This window comes from Dromiciops gliroides, chromosome 3 (assembly GCF_019393635.1).
Source record: "Dromiciops gliroides isolate mDroGli1 chromosome 3, mDroGli1.pri, whole genome shotgun sequence".
NCBI lineage: Eukaryota > Metazoa > Chordata > Mammalia > Microbiotheria > Microbiotheriidae > Dromiciops > Dromiciops gliroides.
Genome location: NC_057863.1, coordinates 45,305,427 through 45,319,171, shown reverse-complemented (window position 1 = coordinate 45,319,171; position 13,745 = coordinate 45,305,427). Strand labels below are relative to the sequence as shown.

General features: G+C 41.0%; 1 protein-coding gene across 1 annotated transcript in view; it reads left to right on the top strand.

Annotated features, from left to right (window-relative positions):
* The window catches only part of MED12L (mediator complex subunit 12L), a 389,065-nt gene that overhangs the window by 354,440 nt on the left and 20,880 nt on the right, over positions 1 to 13,745 (top strand).

Here is a 13,745-nt window from a genome sequence, read left to right as displayed (position 1 = left end):
GCTGGGGGATACCATGACAAAAGCCAAACATCCTCTGTTCTCAAGGAGATTAGTCTACTAGAAGGATGTACCATGTGTACTGATAAGTAAACTGTGAAATGAAAGAGCAGCCTGGCAAGAAGGTGATCAACATGCCCTAAGAATGATGATGAGAGGGGCAGCTAGGTGGCACAGTGGACAAAGCACCGGCCCTGGATTCAGGAGGACCTGAGTTCAAATCTAGCCTCAGACACTTGACACTTACTAGCTGTGTGACCCTGGGCAAGTCACTTAACCCTCATTGCCCTGCAAAGGGGGAAAAAAAGTAAAAGAATGATGATGAGAGGAATTCTCATGGAAGTAGCTGTCACTTGAGCTTTAGCAGAAGCACATTTAAACCAGCTCAAAACAAAACACGTGAAATAGTGATTTGTGTCTTTAAGATGATTATTTCAATAATTTTGGCTATTGTCCAAAATGTGTTTTGTTAACAAGAGGCCTGAGAGGCAGAGTTGCTCAATGGATAGCGTTGGCGTGGGAGTAGGGAGGGTCTGGCTTCAAGTGCTGCTTCGGACACAAATAAGCAGTGACACTGTGCAAGTCCCTTAAGCCCCCAGGCTACTCTCTAAAACTGGGGAGCAACGGACAGATAACTAATCTGCTTGGGTTCAGGGCAGTTTCCATAGCATAACTCCCTTTGACAATGAAATCAGAGGTCTGGACCATAAATAAAAAGAAGGAAAAGAAAAAAGAGAGACCAGGGAGTTTTGCCCCATGGATCAGCTTGACTAAAAATCTATGACCTTATGTCTCAGCATTCTTGTAAAGTCAATTAATCCTTTAACCATGAGCTCGTATAAATAATGAATGTATAATCTGCTGTCGGGTGTTTGGATTGGGTTTTTTTAATGTTGGCTTATAAGTCAAGAAGGAATTAATAGACACACACACACACACACATGCACACACGCTTCGAATGTGAAAAAACATTTTTATAGAATTTAATTTCTAAAGGACTTATTCTGCCCCCTTAATCCCAAGGGAAACATATCAACCTTAACTAATGTTGAATGAATGAAACTTTACATGAATAAAGTAGCAGACATAGCCTGAGGGTCCTCAGAGAAGTTCACAATTATGTGATGAGCCCAGACTGTGTGAGTGGTTTAAGAGGAGGCAGATTAGATTTTCCTGTCTCTCTAAAACACCTTAAAGAAAATGGACCCAGAGCACCTGGCTATTTGCTGTAATTAAACATCTGCATTTGCACTTCCCACCCCTTCCTCCAAACAAAATCAACAATTGCAAAAATTCTTCCACAAAAATGTTATACCCTCTTAACCAAATCCCCCAATGTTATAATCACCATCTTAACTGTTCCCCCCAAAGTTGTAACTACCATGTTATAATGACCTTCTTAACCAACATGTCGCTCAATGTTACGATAACAATCTTAACCAACTCCATTACTCCCAGAGTTGTAACTAGCCCCCCCCCAATATTATAATACTGTAGTTGTTGTTGTTTGTCCTTTGTTCCTGAGAGGACCATGATATCAGGGTGATGTCATGACTTGCACTGAATTGGAGTTAAGTGAGGGAGGGCTGTGCAAAGTCACCAACCTCACTCTCTCCTCCAGAGCCATCTGGGTCCAGTGGCAAGATAGGTATCAGGACGACTGGAAATGGCCCCAGATGTTTAAGGCAACTGGGGTTAAGTGACTTGCCCAGGGTCACACAGCTAGTAAGTGCCTGGGGGGAGATTTTAACTCAGGTCCTCTTAACCTCTGGGCCAGTGCTCTATCCACTGCACCATCTAACTGCCCCAATATTATGATAACTATGATAACTATGTTAATCTTAATCAATACCCCCTAATGTTATAATATCCCCGAAGTTATAATAACCCTCTTAACCAATCCTCCCAATGCTATAATCACCATCTTAACCAATACCCTCCCCCAGTATTATGATTGCCACCTTAACCAATCCAGGTGTCATTGTTTAAATGAAATCATGACATTGCTGCTGTGGATGTGTTCTTAACAGACAGACTGGTTTTGGTCCAGACCCATGATTCCTTGAGCATTAGGGACTCTCAGTGTGGAAGCTACCACTACACATATTGGATGCAAACCATCAGCTCATCTGGAGCTGACATCCTTAGAGAGTTGTCTGGGGATGCTGAGAAGTTAGGTCACTTAAAAAATGGGCACTTGGTAATCTCCAGAATGTCTTATCTAATAAATAGTTGTTTTTGTATTAGATAGATGTTTCCTATTCTGCCTCACACTTTTGAGACCAAAGGGATTCCCCTCTTCCATCCTTTGCCTATGTCTGATTGAACCAGCATTTATTTCTTACACACCAGGCACCAGGCCCTTGGGGTGCTCAGGGGTAGGACTTCCCCTGCCCTCCTAGAGCTTGTATTCTATTGGAGGATACAGCAATCAATCAATCATGAAACAATTATGAAGTACCTACCATGTGCTAGGCAGCATGGTAAGAACCAGGGATATAAAAAAGAGGCAAAAAACAGTCCCTGGCCTCAAGGAATTTATGGTCAAATGGGGTAGACACCATGCAAACCTTTACAAAGCAAACTATATACAGCATAAACATAAATAGCAATGGACTAACTGAGGGAATGCCCTAGAATTGAGAGAGGTTGTGGAAGGATTCCTGTAGAAGGTAGAATTTTAGTTGGAACTAAAAGAAAGCCAGGGAGGTCAGTTGTTAGAGCAGAGGAGCAAGATTATTCCAGGCATGGGAAACAGGCAGAGAAAATGGCAGGAGCCAAGAAATGGGAGTGTCTTATTCAAGACACAACCAGGTCAGTGTTCACTTCATTGAAGAGTCCTTATTGGGGAGTAAGGGATGAGAAGGTCAGAGGTGGGAGGGGGCTAGGTTATGAAGGGCACCGAATGATGAACAGAAAGTTTTATATTTGCTCCTGGAGACAATAGGGAGCCACTGGAGCTTACCGAGGATGGGGAAATCGCTTTAGTGGCCAAATGGGGGATGGCTTGGAGTAGGGAGAGATTTAAGGTGGGCGCCATATGCCGCCCCCCCCCCCGAAATGGTCCATATAAGATGACATAGTAGATGGAAGGTAACCTTGAAAGGAATAGCACTAGAATCTGGGAAGCCTGGAAAAGGCCGCCGGCCAGTGGCTGAGCTGAATGTTGAAGAAAGCCAGGAATTCTGAGAGGTGGAAGGGAGAAGAAAGAACATGGCAGATGTAGGAGGCTGCCAGTACAAAAGCATGGAGGGAGGAGATGGATCCTCATGTGTGAGGAGTGGCTGGTAGAGGAGGTTGGCAGGATCAGGACTCTTGTGGAATGGTGTGATGTGTGAAAAGACTGGAAAGGGCGGCAGCTGATGGTGCAGTGAATAGAGCACCGGGCCTGGAGTCAGGAGGTCCTGAGTTCAAATTCGGCCTTAGACACTTGACACTTACTAGCTGTGTGACCCTGGGTAAGTCATTTAACCCCAATTGCCTCACCAAAAGAGAGGTGGGGAGGGGGAAGGAGAGGGAGAGGAAGAGAAAAAGGAAGGAAGGAAGGAGAGAGAGAGAGAAAGAAAGAAAGAAAGAAAGAAAGAAAGAAAGAAAGAAAGAAAGAAAGAAAGAAAGAAAGAAAGAAAGAAAGAAAGAAAGAAAGAAAGAAAGAAAGAAAGAAAGAAAGAAAGAGAAAGAAAGAAAGACTGGAAAGGGAGGAAGAAAGAAAGACTGGAAAGGGAGGAAGAAAGAAAGACTGGAAAGGGAGGAAGAGGCCAAAGTGTGAAGAGTTTTAGAGACTCAAAAGAAGTTTGTACTTCATTCTTTAGGAAACAGGGAGTTTTCTCACCTTCAGGTGCAAGGATTTTCTCACCTTCTTTTCTTTAAGTGGGAAGATCACCTGTTAAAAACATTTCTCTTGGAAAGAATAAGAAGGACCTTGAGCATGAGTTCTTTGAAGCCTCTTAAAGTTCCATCAGGGTTCACTTCCCAGGTGATGGGTCACACTGCCAATGAAAAGTCAGTCTCCTGTATTCATACTCATCATCATAGCTAGCATTTATATGATGCCTACTATGTGCCAGGTGCTTTACAAATATTACTTCATTTAATCCTTACAACCACCCTAGGAGGTAGGTACTATTATTATCTCCCTTTTTATCCAAGGAAACTGAGGCAAATAGAAGTGAAGTGACTTGCCCAGGGGTGTATCTGAGGCTGGCTTTGAATTCCGGTCTTCCTGACTACCGGGCCAGTGCTGTACCCAGGGCACCACCCAGCTGCCTTATTCAGCCTTAAGCTACTTACATCATACCCTGCCCATACCCACTCAGCAAATGTCTTTGTGTCATAGAGAAAAAAGCTGAATTTCTTCTTTCTCCCATTTCTGCACCCCAGATGCCCTCAACATCATCCCTGTCTCTGTCTTTTTTGCTTTGCTTTCTGAGACAGAGCTGGTTCTTCTTGTCGATGCCAACCTTTGTCCTCATGCTCTTAAACCTACTTTTGGACTTTGCAGTGATCCTGCACGCTCTCGCTTTGCTTCTCAATCTCTTCTTAACCAGTGTCCTCTTCCAGGAGGTTTTTGCAGCCATTCCCAGATCTTAATGCCTTTAAAAACAAACAAAACCAAATTTTACTTGACCCCCTTTACCATCATCACTGTCTTTCCTACCTGTCCCAGTCTGACTCTTACAAAAAGCCATCGGAGCTTCCTGCCTTTACTTCTTACCCATCGCTCATTCTTACATTCTTGTAATCTGTCCTCGGGTCCCACCTCTTGGCTTAAACACCCTGACTTCTTTCTACCACATCACCAATAGCCAAGTATGTTGGACTTTTTTTTTTCAGTCCTTATCCCTTAACTCTCTGTACATGGCCACACTGTCCAGCACCCCATGCTCTTGGCTCCTCTCTCTCCCCTGGGTTTTGGTGCTACTTACTACTCCCTCCTAGCTCTTTTTCCCCAAAGTTACCACCCCTTCTCAGTCTCCTTTGAAAGATTTGATTGATATCCCACTCTTCTAGAAGGTAGGATTGTTTTGTCATTTGTATTTGCATCCCAGTATGTACCCAGTAGGTGATTAATAATAAATGCTTTTGGCTTGATTGTGCATTCATCCCAGTATTCTGCCCTGGGTCTTGTTCTCCCTCTAAATCGATTGTCTTGGGAATGTCATTAGCTCCTGTGGGTTCAACTATCATCTCAATGCAAGTGACTCTGAAATCCAAATGCTAATTCCATACCATCAGCCTCCTGTTAGACAGCACTACCTGGCTGTACCAGAGGCACCTCATCTCAAGCCAGTGAGCATTTATTAAGGATCTTCTGTGTAGAATGAGCGATGGGCAATGGGATGAGTATTGGGTGGGGATACAAAGAAAGGCAAAAAACAGTCCCTCCTGTGAGGAGCTCACATTTTAATGGGGGAGAAAACATGTAAACCACTGAGTGCAGGCAAGGTATTAGACAAGAGAAATCGAGGATACTCTCAGAGGAAAAGCACTGAGGACCCGGAAAGGCTCCCTAAAGAAGGTGAGATTGTAGCAGACTGGAAGGACACCAGGAAATCCATTTGTTAATAGATTGGGGGTGGGGAGGGCCGGTTGAGGCTAATCTGTTTCCTGGCCTCTGGCCTCTGGCCTCTCCCCTTTCCAAACCATCCTCCACAAAGATGCTGGGCATATTCCAGAAGCAGAGATGCAACCAAGTCCCTTCCTTGCCTAAGAAGATTCAGCAGCTCCCAATGATAAATACAAAAGACCTTCACAGAGGCAGCTAGGTAGTGCAGTGGATAAAGCACTGGCCCTGGATTCAGAAGGACCTGAGTTCAAATCCAGCCTCAGACACTTGACACTTACTAGCTGTGTGACCCTGGGCAAGTCACTTAACCCTCATTGCCCCGCAAAAACAAACAAACAAAAAAACAAAAACAAAAGACCTTTACAGGGTTCCTCTTAACCTGTTTTGCCAAAGGAATTTCATGCATTCCATGTTCCAACCACACTTGCCTAGGTGATGTTCCCTATACAGGACATTTCACCTCCTGCTTGTCTGCCTTCGTTTGAGCTATCCCTCAAGCCCAAATTCTCCCCCTCCCCACCTTTGCTGCTTAAAAACTCTAGCTCCCTTTAAGGCTCCACTCACGGGCCGCTTGTTACAAGAGGCCCTTTCTGATTATCCCAGGCCTACCCCCAAACTGCTTCGTACATATTTTGTCTTCACACATCTCCCACTACTCACATCTCCTGCCTCCTGTGGAATATAAGCTTCTTGGGGATAGGACTTGTTTTCATTTTGTTTTGTTGTGTGCCTAATACCTAGGAGTTTATTAAACGCCTGGAGCTTCCTAGGCATTTAATAAATAATCGCTGCATGACTCAATCTCTCTCTCTCTCTCTCTCTCTCTCTCTCTCACACACACACACACACACACACACTTATTTTCTCCACATTTTAAATACACCATACTTAGAGAGCTAAAATTTCTTTCTTTCTTTTTTTTTGGGGGGGAGGGGGGGTCTGGGCAATGAGGGTTAAGTGACTTGCCCAAGGTCACACAGCTAGTAAGTGTCATGGGCAAATTTGAACTCAGGTCCTCCTGAATCCAGGTCCGGTGCTTTATCCACTGTGCCACCTAGCTGTCCAAGAGAGCTAGAATTTCTTAAAAGGATTCAAAGAAATAAATATCATCATAGAAATATACATATATGTATAACCCATCATTATAAGGAGATATATTTGAGAGAGATATAGAGTTGTGCTAAGAAGTTGTGACACTTGTAAGTTTTCAGTAAGACCAGACTTTGAACTGCTAAGATTCTGATCAAATCCAATATTATGCAAGAAAAATGATTCCTTCTGGCTTGTATCAATAGACATTTTCATGAGATTATAGTACAAGGATGTGGAATTGAGGGTGTTTGCCAGTGGTTGGGCATGCAGTGCCCCAGAGGTACACTTCTATCTAAAGCTAGTTGCCTGATAATAAGGCCTTAGAATTGATTCTTCCTGAGCAGAACTGATAGAGTCGTGTTCTCTCTATTTCACAAGTAGGATTTCTGTGGGAATAGTTTCCTTCCCAAATAGTGACGTGATTATCTGCAGTTAGGCAAGAAAATGGATGATGGGGAATGTTAGACATCCTTGGAGGAAAGAGTAAAATAGAAACTCTTTTTCTTAGTAATTTTCTCATTCAAAGAATTTGGATTTCTTGAATGTGACACATTCATTATTCATCCTACAAAACTCCTCCTAGAATTCCCAGCCTGAGCTGAAGCTGCTTGGATGATTATTGAGATTTTGCAAGGGATTTGCCTGGCTAGCCCCTCATTTTCAGAGCCTCAGCTAGAAGTTCAGATTTATTCCTTGTTAGCGGTAGGTAAACCCAGGCAGTGCAATGCTGTTGTACAAACCACCCCCTCAGTGCTTCCCCTGACGATATCTGAGATGATTTCATGAAGCTGATCTTCAAGATATGAATTTCTGGATCCTTCCTCTGTGAGACCTTTCCCATCCTGCCTCCTAGTTGGTGACATCACAAGTTAGAGATAAGCAAGCCTTACATCTAACTTTTGGGGACCTATTGAGTAAACGACCTTGATTTCCCAATTTGGCCCCTGAAAAGGTTGTCAGAGACTGTATCCTAAACAATCAAATCTACGACTGCATCACATGAGGCAGTTGAATCTCCAGTGAATCATGTCATTTTTCATGTGCACTTTGTGGATTTAATCCTCTACCTATGTCAGTTTGAGGAAAAGTGTTGACAATGTTCAAAATATTTATTTAAGGATCCTAATAAAATATGTAAGCACAATGGTTGGACATTGCGGGGGGGGGCACCTAAAACTGATTCCCATTTATTGTAAATTAGATTTACATTGATGTTTACCTTCCCATTTATTGTAGATTATAGTTACTATTCGTACAGTGGCAAAAATACAAGTTAGTTCCGTAGGGAATCTAAGTTGTTACTCTCTAAATAATTTATATAGTAAATTTGCATCCGTGTAGGGTTGAGAGGCCTTTCCCCCTCTCCCATCTGTAAGAGTAAGTATTCAAGTTAATTCTTGGCATGTCAGTTGGTCCATTTTCAAGTTTGGCATTCCTCCAAAAATTACTAAACGTGGAATTCCTTTAACTAACAAAGGAGCAGTGACTAACAAGTTATCAGTTGTCTTTATCTAAAACTGGCTCCCAGGTAGTACCTAAACAGTGCTATTCTGGAGCTTGGCAACTGAGATGTCTATCTTTTCTTTTTTGTGGTTAATTGACTATGAAACGAAAGCCATGATCTAATTGAGTTTGTATTTCTTTTTAAATAACAACAGCATATAATGTACATCCTGGCAGTGCATACCATGATTTCATGGTTTTACTACTAAAGTGTTACCTAACAGAACCAAGAGGCCCATATTGGCTAAAAGGAAAGGATTGGACAGAGGGGAACTTTGACCTCCTATCATGATGTGGCATGTATGGGCAGAGTAAAGTTTTCCTAGATTTTGAAAAGCCTATTCCCCACCCCCATCCCCCATCTTTGGGCCACCCCCCGAGTCTAATGACTTCTTAGAATAAAAGTCCCCTTGGCTCCTATTAAAGAAAGTCAGGATCTCCCAAAAGGTCCTCTAACCATGTGGGAGATGCATTGATAATAAGATCCAAGTAGAGATTGGTTTCTATTTATTGGTTAAAGTGAGAAAGTTCATATTTCATATGTTTTGTAGCTACCAATCCGAATAGGAGAAAATAAATCTTATGTATATTGTCTACCATTTTCTTGCTGTCCCCTTTCTATAGGACTTCTGTAACTCTGCTGTGCCCCTTCAGGATGGCTTTGACAACATAATGGTAACACCTGCCGTCATTTCCTTTTTATGTATATATATAACATATATATATATATATACACACACACACACACACACAAACACACACATACATACGAACACACATACAGACACACCATTCTATCATGACTCAGTCATTTAAACACCAAAGTGAAGAATAGAATTATTCCTTAAACAGTGCCTCTGACAGAGTTGAGCCCCCCAGTTTTTTGTTTGAAATCTGCTTCAGAGTATATAAAACATATGTATGACCCCATGCACTTTAGACTATGTTCTACTAGGCCTTGATTATTGCTTAGGCTAGCTTTAATCACATTGGGCTTTTTCATTGTCAATCAATGTGATATTGATGACTACATAATTTTCGTGCCTGGGCTTTGTAGCATGGTCTGTTTTGTGTACCTTGATTCAGTCCCCCTGTTCATTCTCTTGCTCGTTTTTGTGACTTTTTTCTGTCACTAGCAAAAGAATGCCTGGCATGTTGCTTTATAGGCCAATTGCCAGATAATGAATATGTTATAAAAATAGACCCTTTCCATCCCATACCCTGTGTCTCCACGTCCCACATACTAGACAGAATGCATCATATTTATTTTCTGTCTTACATAGAGAAGGAATTTTAAATTATTTTTTACCATGGGATTTTTTGAATGTATATTTTAAGACCACTGCTAATACCTTACTGGAACAGGTAATAATGCATGCTTTCATTAAATTATTGGTTTCTGCAGCAGCTACTTCACCAGTAAAATGAACCCCAAAGTCCTTTCAGCAGAACCAATGCAAGTCTGAAGTGTGAGCATATATTAACAAATTTCCATGGCTAATTTCATGTCTAGTATATTTCATGTTTTTGTTTGTTTTGACAACAGAATGAAAAAAATGTTCTAACTCTTTAACTGCTTAGCAATGTTTTATGAGTATCTATTGATTGGAATGTTTGTTCTCTTTGACAGCTTTTTTCAGCAGAGAGAAATTTGAAAAAATTCTCTATAAACACCAATTGCTTATGACTTTTATTTTCAACACTTTACAATGTGCAGAGTGCGGGTGAGGGTTGTACTTGTTTTTAAACAGGACTTTAAAAAAATCATTAAGTATAGACACGAATTTGAAACTGTCCATCTGCTTGCCTTACAAAATGATAGTGCAAGTCTTTTTTGTTTTTTGTTTTTGTTTTTTGCGGGGCAATGGGGGTAAAGTGACTTGCCTAGAGTCACACAGCTAGTGTCAAGTGTCTGAGGTCGGATTTGAACTCAGGTACTCCTGAATCCAGGGCTGGCGCTTTATCCACTGCACCACCTAGCTGTCCCGCAAGTCTTTTTGATAAGGTCATTGGTGGGGGGCAGGGAAGATGAAAATGATATCTTGTGAAGTTCATTATATATCATTTCCCTACCACATTTTCAAGTTGTCAGACGGTTCAGTTCCACAGGCAAATGTTGTTATTGCTTTAAAACGAACCCAAACTAAGTTTCAACTTATGGTCCGATTAGATCATTTCCAGGGACCTTCATGTTCTTTCTTTCTTTTTTTTTTTTTTTTTTTGGTGAGGCAGTTGGGGTTAAGTGACTTGCCCAGGGTCACACAGCTAGTAAGTGTTAAGTGTCTGAAGTTGGATTTGAACTCAGGTCCTCCTGAATCCAGGGGCTGGTACTTTATCCACTGCACCACCTAGCTGCCCCCACCTTCATGTTCTTTGAAATTTTCCAGTGTTATTAGAAATGTTACAGAGTATATGCCCAGCTAGTCAATATTTTCCTTTCCACTTTATTTCAAGTATTGTAGTAAAGGAAGGCAGTGTATCCATTACGTTATCTAACATTTGTGTTTTGGAGTTTCCATAAAATGTGAGCATTTCCCCAAAATTGACGTTATCATTAACTTATTCCAAAGTCTGATGAACTTACAGTGAAAGACCATTTGAAACGCCCTCATAATTTAAAGATTTTCCCAATAATAACAGCAGCTAGACTTTACATAGTGCCTACTATGTGCCAGGCACTGTGGTTAAGGTGTTACTTCATTTGAGCCACACAACTCTAGAAGTCAGGTGCTGTTATTACTCCCACTTTACAGATAAAGAAACTGAGGCTGAGAAAGATTTTTGACTTACCACTCTGCTAAGTGTCTGAGTCAAGATTTGAACTTGGGTCTTCCTGACTCCACAGTCCAGGGCCTATCCCACTCTGCCACCTCCCTCCCTCTATGAGCTAATTTGAAATTGCTAATTACCTAGAACCCAAAGAGATGTTTGCCCTGATCAGAAGTTTTAATTTAAGATTTCATTCTGTAAGATGTAGTAGAAATAATACTTAGATTATTTGTTGGGGTGCCTGAATTTGAATCTCAGCTTTGTTCTCAGCACTATCTGAATGAATTTGGTCAAGTCATTTATGCTCTCTGGGCCTCAGTTTCCTCAACTGTAAAATGAAAGAATTGAATAAAATGTCTTTTCTTCTAAATCCTTTGACCCCCTACGTTTTGACCTTGGTCAATGTCTACTCAGTAACTCATAAAATTTTGCCTATTGGGTTTCCCCAAGAGCCTTTTATTTGATTTTATTTAAAGTATACATATGTTTTATGAACAGATGAATAGAATGCATGGTTTTTAGGTGCTGAGATGGTTATAATAGAAGCAAAGCACTTAAGAAAGATATAAAACTTATCAATAGTGACTGACTCAATGAGATCAGGCACCACTTAATTCTTCTGAAATATTGAATTTCGGTTCAATTCCTGTGGTCCTTTTATTTGATTGGACAGCAAAGTCTCTTTTAGAAAGTTCATTGCATGGTTTGCTCACTTCACTGAAGGAGCTATTTCTAATGGGAGAACACCTGGAGACTTAATATTTTGAAGAGTAAATCTGATTTTTTGTTAGTATCATCAGATTTATTGTTTGTGAAATATCTAATTCTACTAAGTCAAAATTTTTCAAAAGTTAAAAGGTAAGAAGTAAAATGTAAGAGTTAAGAAATATGTTTGAGATCATAACAAATTATAATTATCATACACTGAAATCAGAAGTGGTTCTGACATGTGAAAATAAAAATATCAGTGTTATCATTTGGTCAAAAGAGCATTGACTAAGAGTCAAGAGTTCTGGGTCCCACTGGCTGAGAGTCAAGAGTTCTGGGTCCCACTGGCTGAGAGTCAAGAGCCCTGGGTCTCCCTGGCTGAGATTCAAGAGCTCTGGGAACCATCTCAAAGCCCTCCACCATTCTGGTTGTCCCTTTCAGCTTGTTAATGTTGTTTCTAAAATGAGCTACCCAGATTAGCTCTGACCTGTATAGAGAATAATCAAATTCAGTAGCAATATTGCTTTTTTTGACCAGTGAGATAGTGTAGATTTGCTTTGGGTGGGGGGGCAGGGCAATGAGAGTTAAGTGACTTGCCGAGGGTCACACAGCTAGTAAGTGTCAAGTGTCTGAGGTTGAATTTGAACTCAGGTCCTCCTGAATCCAGGGGCAGTGCTTTATCTACTGTGCCACCTAGCTGCCCCCTGTAGATTTGCCTTTCACCAGTTTTGATATTCCAAGTGTATGGAAAGATGAGTGAGCAAATTCATGTCGGGTCTAGGAATTGCCTCTCACAATAGCCATGAAGTTAGCCTACTCTAAATTTATTCATCTATGAATCAGGGCCAGAATTGTTTGTAAAATTCTTTGGCACAATGAGAAAGTATTTCTCTACCAATCTGACACCACCGCATATAATTAATGCCTTTTTCTTTTCCCAGGACAGAACTAGAAATGGGCAGATTATAATTGCGCATATAAAATGCCACTCAGTGTTCCAGCTTTGCTCCCAAAGTAGCTTTTCTATTTCATGATTATAAAAATGACACACATGTGTACGTACACACACACACACACACACACACACACACACACACACACACAAACCCTCTATTTCAGGCATTTTAAGGAGAACTGATTGCTAGATCAATGGTGTCCCTGAAGATTAGGATAAATGTTTTGGACGGCACTAATTTGCTTGTTTCTGATTGCATGCAGAAGACTGAGGTCAGTTTAGTGGATCCAAGTAAAAAGTTTCTGTAAGTAGGCTGGTCAAATGAACACAAGGGAGAATAGGGGGAGAAGGAAGCCAAAATAGATAGTCACCATGGTGGCCCTGTGGCTACCATGTACCGATAAGAATACAGGGCTATAGGGGGCAGCTAGGTGGCGCAGTGGATAAAGCACTGGCCCTGGATTCAGGAGGACTTGAGTTCAAATTTGACCTCAGTTGCTTGACACCAGCTGTGTGACCCTGGGCAAGTTACTTAACCCTCATTGCCCCACGTAAAAAAGAAAAAAAAAAAGAATACAAGGGTAGCATCTTGGTGGAACTGGTATATGGCTAATATTGGCAAAAAGTATTTTTAAAACTTTGATCTAGTATACATGGTTCAAGTATGGATTCCCCTTTTGGAAAATTGTGTATTTAAAAAAAAATAATGACCCAATGAAGAACTAAAAGAAAACTTCTCCCTTCCTATCTATAAGCTGGATTTTAATAGCCATCCTCATTTAATTCTCTAATCACCGATGATTTTGAAATCAGATTGTCCCTTTAATTTCTGATTGGGCAATTTATGCACTTACTACTAAAAAAATTCATTTCCCTCAAAAGAGAGACAGAGAGCCAAGTGAGTATTTAAATATGTTCTAGTCTTGCATTCACATATTCCCATGTATGGCCATATTCCTGGTACCACAATCATCATTTTCTTACAATACTAAGTAAAAAGCAACTACTAAAGCACGCCCAAGTTCCTGGGAGCTCCTAGCCATGGATGCTAATAAGCTGTGGGCATTAGTGAGACTTATCTGTTAAGTTCTTCATACCAGCATGCTGGGGAACACATGGTGAGGTTTTTCTTATTATAGATGCATTGTCGTTTTTTGT